The sequence below is a fragment of the Hemitrygon akajei genome, unplaced genomic scaffold (assembly GCF_048418815.1).
Source record: "Hemitrygon akajei unplaced genomic scaffold, sHemAka1.3 Scf000077, whole genome shotgun sequence".
In the NCBI taxonomy this organism is placed as follows: domain Eukaryota; kingdom Metazoa; phylum Chordata; class Chondrichthyes; order Myliobatiformes; family Dasyatidae; genus Hemitrygon; species Hemitrygon akajei.
The window spans coordinates 2,088,308-2,101,051 of record NW_027331963.1 but is presented as its reverse complement, the minus strand read 5'-3'; positions in this window follow the sequence as shown (position 1 = coordinate 2,101,051).

The window sequence follows — 12,744 nt, the reverse complement described above, 5'->3', positions numbered from 1 at the left end:
AATATTTCACTTTTTGCCCCAAACCCATCACCACACCGGACATAACGGGCAAAAGCCTACCGGCATTCATCCTATTTCTACCATCTTAGTTTTGTATATCTCTAGCAGGTTTTCCAAACCTGGGGTCCACAGACCCTCCCGTCACTGGTAGGTGTCTATGACAAATAAAACTTGGGAACCCCTGCTAGCATCTCCCCACATTCTCCTATGCTCCAGGGAAACAATTTCGAACCTGTTCAACCTACCCCTGTGACTCTACTCCTTAAATACCAGCAACATCCGTGTCCGGCAGGGCTCCTGCAGCCTCTACCTTATTCGTGGGGATTTATCCATCCTAATTCACCTCAAGACAGCAAGCACCTGTTGTGTGATCCTTGCACAATCCACGACTTGACTGGCTTTCGTCATTTCTACAGTCTCTTTCTGTCTCCCAAGGAAACACAGGCACAGAGAATTTGTTGAAAATCTCTCCCATCTCTTCCGACTCCATGCATAGATAGGCACATTGAACATTGGGAGATATTTTGTGACTGTTAAAAAGGCAGTAAGGAAACAGACAGACAGACAGACAGACAGATATACTTTATTGATCCCGAGGGAAAATGGGTTTCGTTGCAGTCGCACCAACCAAGAGTAGTCTAGAAATATAGCAATATAAAGCCATAAATAATTAAATAATAATGTTAATAATGTCAAGTGGAAATTAGTCCAGGACCAGCCTATTGGCTAAGGGTTTCTGACACTCCGAGGGAGGAGTTGTAAAGTTTGATGGCCACAGGTAGGAATGACTTCCTATGACGCTCAGTGTTACATCTCGGTGGAATGAGTCTCTGGCTGAATGTACTCCTGTGCCTAACCAGTACATTATGGAGCGGATGGGAGACATTGTCCAAGAAGGCATGCAACCTGGACAGCATCCTCTTTTCAGACACCACCGTCAGAGAGTCCAGTTCCACCCCCACAACATCACTGGCCTTACGAATGAGTTTGTTGATTCTGCTGGTGTCTGCTACCCTCAGCCTGCTGCCCCAGCACACAACAGCAAACATGATAACACTGGCCACCACAGACTGTCGAACATCCTCAGCATCGTCCGGCAGATGTTAAAGGACCTCAGTCTCCTCAGGAAATACAGACGGCTCTGACCCTTCTTGTAGACAGCCTCAGTGTTCTTTGACCGGTCCAGTGCATTGCCAATTCGTATCCTCAGGTATTGGTAATCCTCCACCATGTCCACACTGACCCCTTGGATGGAAACAGGGGTCACCGGTGCCTTAGCCCTCCACAGCTCCTTAGTCTTTTTCACATTAAGCTGCACAGTATCTGTGCACAGAAAACACAGTTTCCCGCAGTAAATTATTCTGCCACCAACTTGTCTGTTATGCGTAGAAATGTGCTCATTACAGTTGTTTACAAATCTCACAAGAGAGATTCTGGAATGAAAAGTTTTAAGTATGAGGGAAGGTTGGTGTCTCTCAGGCTGTTCTCAATAGAGGGGTTGTGACTCTGGAACTACAAATGTCAATGAAATCCTGAGGAGTGAATAGAGTGAATATGGACACGATCTTTTCAACAGGATCGGAGTCCAGGATCTGAGATCACAATCGCAATATATTCAGTTGTATCTGGGGACCTTCTCTTCCACCCTTCTGTCCGGGGGCAGGTTCTGAATATCACCTATATCAATGCCGGGGATTGATCGTAGTTATAGATTATTCGCAGACACAGGAATATAATGTAATTTTTAACCACTTAATTGAACAAAGAAGGACACTTAACGATAAACACCACAATGCATTGTGTGATGTCCTTTGTAAATATCCTATAGTTGACATTTGGAACAGGCAGGCCGCATCCAACAATGTGTTTTGATTTTGGAATACCTTCTGCACTGCTGGAATTTCTGTAGAGATGAAAGTACCGACAGATTTACTGGAGGCACCTCTAGACAGGGTTAAAACTGCTATTAGAATTTGAGCTTCCACATTACAAAATGGCTGAGAGCTCAGTATTCATCTTTGTCACAATGAAACTCAAAGCGTGTGAGGTTGTTCCTTATTTCCTATTTTCAGTTAGTTCTGCTCAGCCACTTCCTCCATCACCAGGGTAACAGCCCAGCAGAGCTGCAGAGTGTTGAACATTTTTATCGCTCTCTGGTCACTGCCAATCAGTGGCCTCAGGAGCAGGTGTGGAGGCCCGGATGCTTTGAGCATTCACTGTATGGAATATATGATGTTTCTGTTGCAATAAAGAGATAACTAATGAATGTAGGGATTGCATTCATGCAAATTTGTTTAGGATGTCACAAACAAGGGTCAACAGAGATCACTCCATCCACAATCCCCTTGTTCATACATCCCTCCTCACTAATCTTCCTCCAGATACTTATCCCTGCATACGGCCTAAGGGCTACACCTACCCGTACACCTCCTCCCTCACCTCCATTCAGACTCAAAGCAGTCCTTCCAGGTGAGGCAACACTTCACCTGCGAATCTGCTGGGGTCATCTATTGTGTCCGGTGCACCCGCTGCGGCCTCCTTCACACTGGTGAGACCCACCATCAATTGGGAGACCGTTATGTCGAGAATCTCTCTATCATCTGCCACAAGGGAGACTTTGCAGCGGCCAAACATTTTAATTCTGATTCCCATTCCGACGTCTCGATCAATGGCCTCCTCTTGTGCCAAGATGAGACCGCCCTCAGGGTGGAGGAGCAACACTTTGTATTCCATCTGGGTACCCTCCAACCTGACTGTATGAATATTGAATTCTCCTTCCAGTAAACAAATTCCGACCCCCACCCATTTCTCTATTCCCCACTCTGAACTTCCATTTCTGCTGACCACCCTATTAGTTCCCACCGGGTCCACTCCTTGCCTTTCTCCTATTGACAACTCTAAGATTCTTTATTCTCCAGCCCTTAACCTGTCCATCACTTGACTTCACCAATCACCTTCCACCTCCCCTCTTTCTCCATCCCGACGTTTTTATTCAGATCACTTCCCCTCCTCCTCAGGAATGAAAAAAGGCTCATGGTCCAAAATGTCGACAGTTTACTCTTTTCCATACATACTGCGTGTTGTGTTGAGATACTCCAGCATTTTGTGTGTGTTGCTTTGGATTCAACGTTCATGCCAAGGGGCTGGAGACTACCCAGTCGGTATATGAGGTGTTGCTCCTCCAGCCTGAGTTTGGCTTCATCATGGCGGTAGAAGAGGCCATGTATGGACGTGTCCAAATGGGAATGTGAAGCAGAGTTGAAGTGAGTGGGAACCGGGAGATCCTGTCTCGAAGAAGCGGTCCCCCAATCTGCGTCGGGTCTTGCCGATGTGGAAGAGCCGCAGCAGGAGCACCGGGTGCAATAAATGACCCCAACCGACTCACCAGTGAATTGTTGTCTCAACTGGAAGGACTGTTTGGGGCCCTGAATGGTGGTAAGAGAGGAGGTGTAGGGACAGTTGTAGCACTTACGCTGGCAAGGATAAGTACCAGGTGGGAGATCTGTGGGGAGGGACGTGGGGACCAGGTAGTTGCGGAGGGAACGATCCCTGCGAAAAGCAGAGAGGGGTAGAGAGGGAAAGATGTGCTTAGTGGTGGGGTCCTGTTGAAAGTGGTGGAAGTCGGGGAGTATAATATACTGGATCCGGAGGTTGGTGGGGTGGTATGTCAGGACAAGGGGAACTGGGATCCTGTTGTGGTGAAGGGAGGATGGGGTGAGGGCCGAAGTGCGGGAAATGGAGGAGGTGCGGGTGAGAGCATCATTGATGACGGCAGAAGGGAAACCACGATTCTTAAATAAAGAGGAAATTAGAGATGTCCTGGAATGGAAAGCCTTGTCCCGGGGGTAGATGCAGCGGAGACCGAGGAACTGGGAATAGGGAAAAACATTTTTGCATGTGGCTCCATCCCAGTTTCACTCTGCCTCCTCCTCCAGCTGCCTATCACCTCTCTCATCGTTCTGCCTGCTTCTACTACACATAGTGCTTTACCTTCTTTACCTTTCCTCCCTATCACCTCTCTGCTTCCCCATCCCCACCCCTTGATCTTTTCCTTTACTACTTTTTCACCTGGAACCTACCAGCCATCTCTTTCCTACCCTACCCCCACCTTCGTTATAGGGCCTCTGCCCCCTCCCTCTCAGTCCTGCCGAAGGGTCTCGGCCCGAATCGTTGACTGTTCCTTTCCACGGCTGCTGGCCGACCTGCTGAGTTCCTCCAGCGTGATGTGCGTGTTTCTTTGACCCCAGCAACTGCAGAGTATTTGGTGTAAAATCCCGCTCCCCATACTAACACGGATTATATCGACCAAAGAACAAACTGCCGGAGGAACTCAGTGGGTCGGGTGGCATCTGTGGAGGGAAATGGACCGTCAACATTTCGGGCCGAGACCCTCCCTCTGGACTCAGAATGGACGGGAAATAGAGAAAAGAGGTGAGGGGTCGGGACGGGGCAGTAACTGGGGAGTCAGTGAATCCAGGTGACGGGGAAGTGGAAAGGTGGAAATAGTGACAGAGGACAGCAGATGCGTGGAGACCGAACGGGATCGAGGAGTGGATAGAAATACGTTGCTAGGAAGGGAGAGCAGCCGCCATCTTGCTGACGGTGTTGGTGCTGCTGTTTCTCACTTGATGTTTCCGTGTTCCTGTCCGGTGAGGCCCCGGAGGAATGTGATTAGGAATTAGTGTTTATAAAAATAGAAGCGACTTCAATGAAACCTGCACAAATCGGCTGGGAATTGTGGATCGGACCGGGATGTGAATCAAACCCGTAACTCTGAGAACCGGGGGATGGAGACATGGGGACGGGAAGGTACAGCAGGAAAAATCAAAAATGTAGCTGGTGTAAGATGCGGCAGGTAGTTCGGGCAGCGTGTGAGGGGCGAGGAGCAGAGTCACCGGTTCAGGTGGGAGACCCTCCACCCGTCACGTGATCCAGTTTCTCGCTCCCATTTCAGACGCAGATCTGCAGTATCTCAGGTTTTCGCTTCCGAGGCCCCGCCCCCGTTTCACAGTCTCCGGATGGGCGGGGTTTTCGTTCCGTTCTCTGTTGAAGCGGATCGTCTGCTGGGAGCCGGAGGAACGATCGCTGTCTGTGGGACAAATTGATCAAGTTCTCATCGGTGAGTATTGAGGCCGGTCACTAGGGGTTGAACGCAACTGACAATTTCACATCGGTGAATACTGAAGCCGATCCCGGGGGAGGGAAACCTGATGTTGGGCAGAGAGTCCCGTTAACTTCCCTGAACTGGCGGCCTCGTCCGACTTCCTGGACACAACCTGTCGTGGTCGGTCCGGGTTATGGGACCTTCACACCGAACCGACTGAGATGAGCCGCCGCTCAGCCCCCCGTGTTCTGGTCCCAGGAGCGGGATGAGGTGTTGATGCCGAGACTGAACCCATCCATTAAGATGTACCTGGGGACCTTTACCTCCATCACCCTGCCCGGTATCGGATCCAAACTTCACCTGGATCGACGCCTGGGGTCGATAATTGCTTTACATATTTCCAGCTCGCTGGAAGCGGCCGTTCGGCCTGTTTTGTTCTTGCAGACTCGAGGGTTAAACAGAGTAATCACACCCTCGGGAGACTCCTCCATGTGTATGAGTAGTTCCATCTTTCCCCGTTCAGACAGGACAGTGAGATCCAGATCTCTCACGATCTCCCGGGGGGCTGGGAAGTTTACATCCGTCTTCTTTCCATGACTACGACTTGTCAAAATACTGACAGCGTTTCCCGATATCTGGCCCTATTAATGCAAGAATTAAGTATTTTTTTCATTTACCTGAGTTTCTCTGAATTGTGCACACTCCCTCCGGAATTTCCAAAGAAGCAACCCAGGCTGTCTAATATTTCCACACGATTGAAATGGGGAATCTTTGTTTTGTTTTCCATGTACAGAGGTAGAGTGAAGATCGTGTCTCCGGTATTCTCCACACAGATCAATACATTGCAGTGGTACATTGAGGTAAAATAAATCATTCTGGTTACAGAGAAAGTGCAGTGCAGGTAGATGTGTGCTGCAAGGTCACATCGATTTAGACTGTGAGGTCACGAGTCCACTCATCACGCTGTTCGCTTCTAACAGCAGAATGGACACCGTCCTTGTGCCTGGTGGAATGTTTCTGTTTTATTTTCTCTTCGCCCCTATGGGGCATTAGAAATGAGAATGTCCAAGGTTGTGAGGATCTTTCATTATGTTGTTTGCTTTACTGTGGTAGTGAGAAGTGTAGACAGAGTCCACGGAGGGGAGGTTGGTATCTATGATGTGCTCAGCTGTGTCCACAGTTCTCCGCTATTTTATTCAGTTAAAGGAAGAGCAGTAGCCATACGAATATATGAAGAATCGGGATGGAATACTTTCTGCTGTGCATTGAAAAAGTGTGTAGAGTAGAAAAGGACATATACCAAAGTTCTTATTGTTTGTTTTTTGATTTGTTATATTGGAATCTGTTATCTACTAGTGCGTACTATTATTTCAGGGTCTGTGTATTGCGGCAGGAACATCAGAGATCGCCCTTCATCCCATTCTCCCATCTGGCTCCATTTGCTCATCCCCTGCCGATCTGGTTCAACCTCTGCCCGGCCTGTATCCCACCACCTCAATGAGAAATATCAACCATCTTGTTCAACCTCTGTCCAGCCTGTATCTCACCAACTCAATGAGAAATATCAACCATCTTGTTCAACCTCTGTCCAGCCTGTATCTCACCATCTCAATGAGAAATATCAACCATCTTGTTCAACCTCTGTCCGGCCTGTATCCCACCAATGATTATTCATCAACAATCTTTCTCCTACCGTTGTCTTCATTGTGAAGTATTTTGACTTACTGAGTTATTTCTGAATTTTGTTTTTGTTACCAGGAAATACCAGAGAATTTGTTGAATGCAGCACAAGGAAGTGTAAAGGCAGCCATTACAATTTTAGCTTAAACGTTACGAAATGGAAAAGGAGGGAATATGGTGTTGAAATAAATATCAGCCATGGTTGAGTGGTGGAGCAGAGTTGAGTTACCATGCAAAGCGTGAAGTGTCCGGATGGGAAGATTTCTATGGCATGTTGATAAAATTTTGGTGAGGGTCAAAGTATATCTGGCAAAGTTCTTGTTATTTTTGCTAATTCTGTCATTTTAGAATCTTTTGTACAATAGTATGCACTATTCATTCAGTACCTATGTGTTGCTGGAGGAACATCAGTGATCGTCCTTGATCCCTTCTGCCACCTGGTTCCATCTGCTCATCTTGTTCAACCTCTGTCCAGTCTCCTCACACCCCCCAACCCTGCTTCAGTGATGTACATCAACCATCTGGATCATCCTCAGTCCGCCTTGTATCCCACCTCCTCAATGTTATATATCAGCAAACTTTCTTCCAACCCTTGTCTTCATTGTGAAGTGTTCTTTTGTACCTTCGGCCTCGCTGAGTCATTTCCAGAATCGGTTATTGTTAGCTGGAATGCCGGAGGGTCATCAGGTACCAGTTCTGTTGTGCATTGGTGTGGAGGTGCTAGTTTATGAACAGTGACGGGCTGACACACGCAGCATTTTACTGGCAGCAAAGAGTACTGGGAGAGTTGGTGCTTGGGCTCTAATCCTGTGATCAGCGTTCCAGCCATATGGAACTGTGGATGATTTAGCTTTGACATTGGATTGTGCTTCTACAGATGGGGCTGGATAGTCGTCTTTCTGCAATAAAGCAGAAATTTCGAGCAGCTGGACATTGGTTGTGGGGAAATCCGGGATTGTGAGATGGGTGGGGGACGATGTGTGAGACTCTCAGGGTTGTTAAATGACAGGTTCAGCTGTTTGACCCTGTGAGGTTGGGAAGTGGATATCACAGTTTTTGATCCAGGTAAAAAGGACGCAGGAATCGAGCTGCTTGGACTTAAGAGGTGTTGAGAGAGTATTCCTGGTCTGGGATCAGATGGTTTTTTTTTCTGGAGTTCCTTTGGAAGCAAAGACTGCTACTGAGGAGAAGATGGGTTACCAGTCCATCCTCACAGGGAGAGGCTATGAGTAAATGTGTTGATCTGTGTTTACACCAATAGAAATAGACTCGTGAGTTTTGGTGTTCAAACTGTGTTTGGAAATTCCCCCCCCCCCTCCCCCCCCCCCCCCCCCACTGTCACCTGTCTGTCACTCGGTGGGAATCAGGCAGAATCTCACGTTGCTGGAGATCTGCACTAAAAACTGTAAACGTTTGAAGTCATTCTGACAAAACATTATTAAACTGAATTGTAAAGTTTGTTCCTCTCCCCCCAGGTGTTCCTTACCTGCTTAGAGTTTCTGGTAATTCCAGTTTCTTTTTATTACATTCACCCTGGACTGGTTTATATTTCCTGAAATGCACCTGTTTTAACCTGGGAATGGAAATGACTCATCTGTGATAGTAGAACATTAAAGAAAGCACAACTTTTCCCTGCGAATTATCCTGGTACCAATTTGTCTGTTATTCCAGGAAATGTGTTCAGTGCAGTTATTGCTAAGAAGGTTTACAAGAATAATCACAGGAATAATTGGCTTTATGTATGAGGAGCATTTGATGGTTCTGGACCTGTGCTCAATGGAGTTCAGAGGGACGGTGGGGGTGGTGGGGGGGGGGGGGTGTGGTTAAATAAACCTACCGAATGCTGAAAAGCCTGGATACAGTGGTCATGGAGAGGATGTTTCCATCAGACGGAGTGTCTGTAATCTTACAGCACAATCTCAGAATAAAAATGCTTCTGTTTAAAATTGAGATGAGAACAAAAATGGCCAAAAGCTGTCTGATCTGTAGAATCTGTTGCCGCAGAGGTAGGTTGATGGTGCCATTGAGTGTATTTATGACATAGATTACATATTCATGATTGCTAAGTCACTTCAGGGTTGCAGGAGGAAGGCAGGAATATGGTGTTGGAATCAATCTCAGACATGTTTGAGTGGTGGGGCAGACAGATGGATCGAATCACCTAATTCTGTTCCTGTGTCTTATGTCTTACCAGGACTGTATGATGGCTCCTTCTTATCCCATATCGTTCTGTGATGTGTGAGGGTCAATAAAAGGTTGTTCACTGAGATCATTACATCTGCCTTCAAAGTTTAAATATCAGTCAGTTTTGTTTTTAGTAACATTTAGTAGAAAAGTTTGGTACTCCTTTTTATTGATAATGTACTTCATTATCTTTCATGTTAAAGATAGACCTGCGGTGAGAGATTTATTGGAAGAAAAACCCAACTGGAAGCAAACCACAGCTGAAGACGAGGGAACAGCAACAAGTGTACCAGCCCGGGGTTTGAGAGAATGAACTGGAGAGAACCCATCTGACTCGGAGATGCCAGGATTTAGTTAGGACAAAGTTTGGTGAGTCTCATTTATTCAAACACTGGTCCTTTAGACATTACATACCTGTACAAAGGAAGGTAGGAAATAGTTGGAGTGAGACTGAATGTGCCCAGAAGTAACAGTTATGCCTCTGTCAGACCCAGTTCCAATCACTCCAGGTCGGGTAATATGCTTCGAGCAGCACAGCCGTTTAAAACCAGTCCCTCTCACTCACAGTGTTTACTCAGTTCTAGATCTTGCATCTCCTGAAGTAACTTTTGGTCAGTTCTGAGTGAGGAGATGGAAAGAGAGGAGAGTGTTTATACTGACTGTCTTTCAAAAAGAGCAATTGTTTGAACTTGCTGCAAACTCTCTACCCATACCCTATACTTTCTCAATTAAATTATTGACGTAGATGACGAGTAGCAATGGGCGTAACCCCAGGGAACGTCACTAAGTTCGGGACTCGAGTTCATGAAACAGCCTCTCACCCTCTGCTTCCTACCAATCATCTGTTTGCAGACCCTGGGGCTCTGTAACAAACTCAATGTTAACAGGAAGATTAGTCAGTAATTAAGATGAAGACAGAATTGTGGCCTCCTGAAAGGACACGCGAGCTGAGCTGTCAGATTCAATGGACCAGATCCACCCTCGTTGACAACGTAATTTACCCCTTTCCCACCCACCCATGTCATTTTACTTCCGATCACCCACAGTACCCAAACCACCCTCCATTCCCCCAGTGGCCCCACACCCTTCTGACCATTCACCCCACACCGACACATAGAGAGGTCCCCTTCACCCACGTCCAGCCTCCCAGCTTGGGGAATCAGAGCAAACTGATCCCGCAATCTCGACTCAGTGCAAAACTAAAACCAGGGATGCAAGACTGGAGATCGCGGAGCCTCCAGCTGTCCGGCTCGGTTCCGGCCCTTTCCCACTGCAACCAGCCCTTGATTTACACAAACCTGAGATCAACACCTTCCTCACGTCATCTGAACAGGAAACACCCCGGCATTAGCTGCGGTTGACATCGTCCTGCGAATTGCAGTAGGTCTCCTTATGCGGTCAAACTCCCCGATGTCCGAAATGGGGACCGGAACCGTACATGGTCGAACTCCCCGCTGTCCGAAATGGAGACCTGAACATGACATGGTCAAACTCCCCGCTGTCTGAAATGGAGACCAGAACCGTACGCGGTAAAACTCCCCGCTGTCCGAAATGGAGACCAGAACAGTACGTGGTCAAACTCCCCGCTGTCGGAAATGGAGACCGGAACCGTACTCGGTCAAACTCCCCGCTGTCGGAAATGGAGACCTGAACCGTACGTGGTCAAACTCCCCGCTGTCCGAAATGGAGACCCAAACCATACGCGGTCAAACTCCCCGCTGTCTGAAATGGAGACCAGAACCGTACGCGGTCAAACTCCCCGCTGTCCGAAATGGAGACCAGAACAGTACTCGGTCAAACTCCCCGCTGTCGGAAATGGAGACCCGAACCGTACTCGGTCAAACTCCCCGCTGTCGGAAATGTAGACCCTAACCGTACGCGGTCAAACTCCCCGCTGTCGGAAATGTAGACCGGAACTGTACGCGGTCAAACTCCCCGCTGTCGGAAATGGAGACCCGAACCGTACGTGGTCAAACTCCCAGCTGTCCGAAATGGAGACCGAAACCGTACGTGGTCAAACTCCCCGCTGTCGGAAATGGAGACCTGAACCGTACGTGGTCAAACTCCCCGCTGTCGGAAATGGAGACCGGAACCGTACGTGGTCAAACTCCCCGCAGTCCGAAATGGAGACCCGAACCGTTCGCGGTCAAACTCCCCCGCTGTCGGAAATGGAGACCTGAACCGTACGCGGTAAAACTCCCGGCTTGGAAACGTAATCGCATGGTGGATTTGTTCGGTGACTTGTGAACATATGTGATTAACGACCCTGCAACTGCGGACTGAATAAATATTTAGTCTAACAATTCTAATCAGACACACTATCTCCTCGCCTTTCTCTCTCACCCCTGGCTACTTACCACCTCTCCCTTACCACTCCCTCCTCCCAGTCCCTCTTCATCATCCAGCCCTCTACTCCAGCGCTTACTTCTTTCTCCCTCTCGCCCTCACCGTCTCGCCTGTCCCTCACCCCTTCCTTATCATCGCCCCTCTCAATCATCCTTGGTTCCTCATCGCCGTTCTCCCTCTCCCCCTTCTCTACCCCTCTGTTACACCCCTATTCGACCAGTCTCCCACTCTCTATCACCCTTTCCTCGCTTTCTACTCTCACCACTGTCTCTACTCCTCTATTAACAAATCGTACTCCTCTCTCGTCTCTCTTCATCTCTTCACTCTCTCATGCCTGTTTTAATTTCTCTCACACTCTCTCCCCTCTGTCCATCTGTTTCTCTTACTCTTCCATTCTCTCTCCTATCCCACAATCCCTGTCTCTACCCCTATCACTTGTCGTCCCACTCCCAATCTCAGTCACGCTCTGTCTTCCCCTCTCCATCTCCTCCTCTCTCATGCACCCTCTCACCTCACTCAAACTCGTCTTTCTCACTCACTCACCTCTGCCTGTCTGTAACCTCCTCCATTTTTAACCCTCACCCTCGCTATCTCTTTCCCAATGTACTACCCTCTCCCCCTCGCTCTCCCAAGCAATCTCCCTGTTGGCATCCGTATCCCACACGGTCTTCTCCTCTCTCTCACCCTCTAAATGCACCGCTCGTCCTAAGCGTTCCCCCTCTTCGCTCTCTCTCACTCTCTCTCAACACACCCCTGTTCCCCTCTCCCTTCCTCCCTCCCTCTCTCTCTCTCCTTCCCTCTCGTCACACCCTGCGTTCTCCACCTCATCCCATACTGTACATACATCAACAGTACTGAAATGCCAAGTGCCGTTTGTAGCTGGGATCTTTCTGGGTTCCAGATCCTCGGTTATGGTCTTTGTATATGAGGATCAGCAGCATCCTGGGGTCTGAGTCCATAAGGCACTCAGAGCAGTTACGCAGGTTGACTCTGTGGTTAAGAAGACATACAACACATTAGCTTTCCTCAGTCATGGGATTCAGTTTAAGAGCCGAGAGTTAATGTTGCAGCCATATAGGACCCTGGTCAGACCCCACTTGGAGTACTGTTTTCAATTCTGGTCGCCTCACTACAAGGAGGATGTGGAAACCCTAGAAATGGTGCAGAGGAGATTTACAAGGATGTTGCCTGGATTGGAGAGCAGGCCTTATGAGAATTGGTTGAGTGAACTCCGCCTTTTCTCCTTGGAGCGACCGAGGAGGAGAGGTGACCTGATAGAGGGATAGAAGATAATGAGAGGCATTGATCGAGTGGATAGTTAGAGGCTTTTTCGCAGGGCTGAAATGGCTAGCACGAGAGGGCATAGTTTTAAGGAGCTTGTAAGTAGGTACAGAGGAGATGTCGCGGTAGTTTTCTTTTACGCAAGTGGT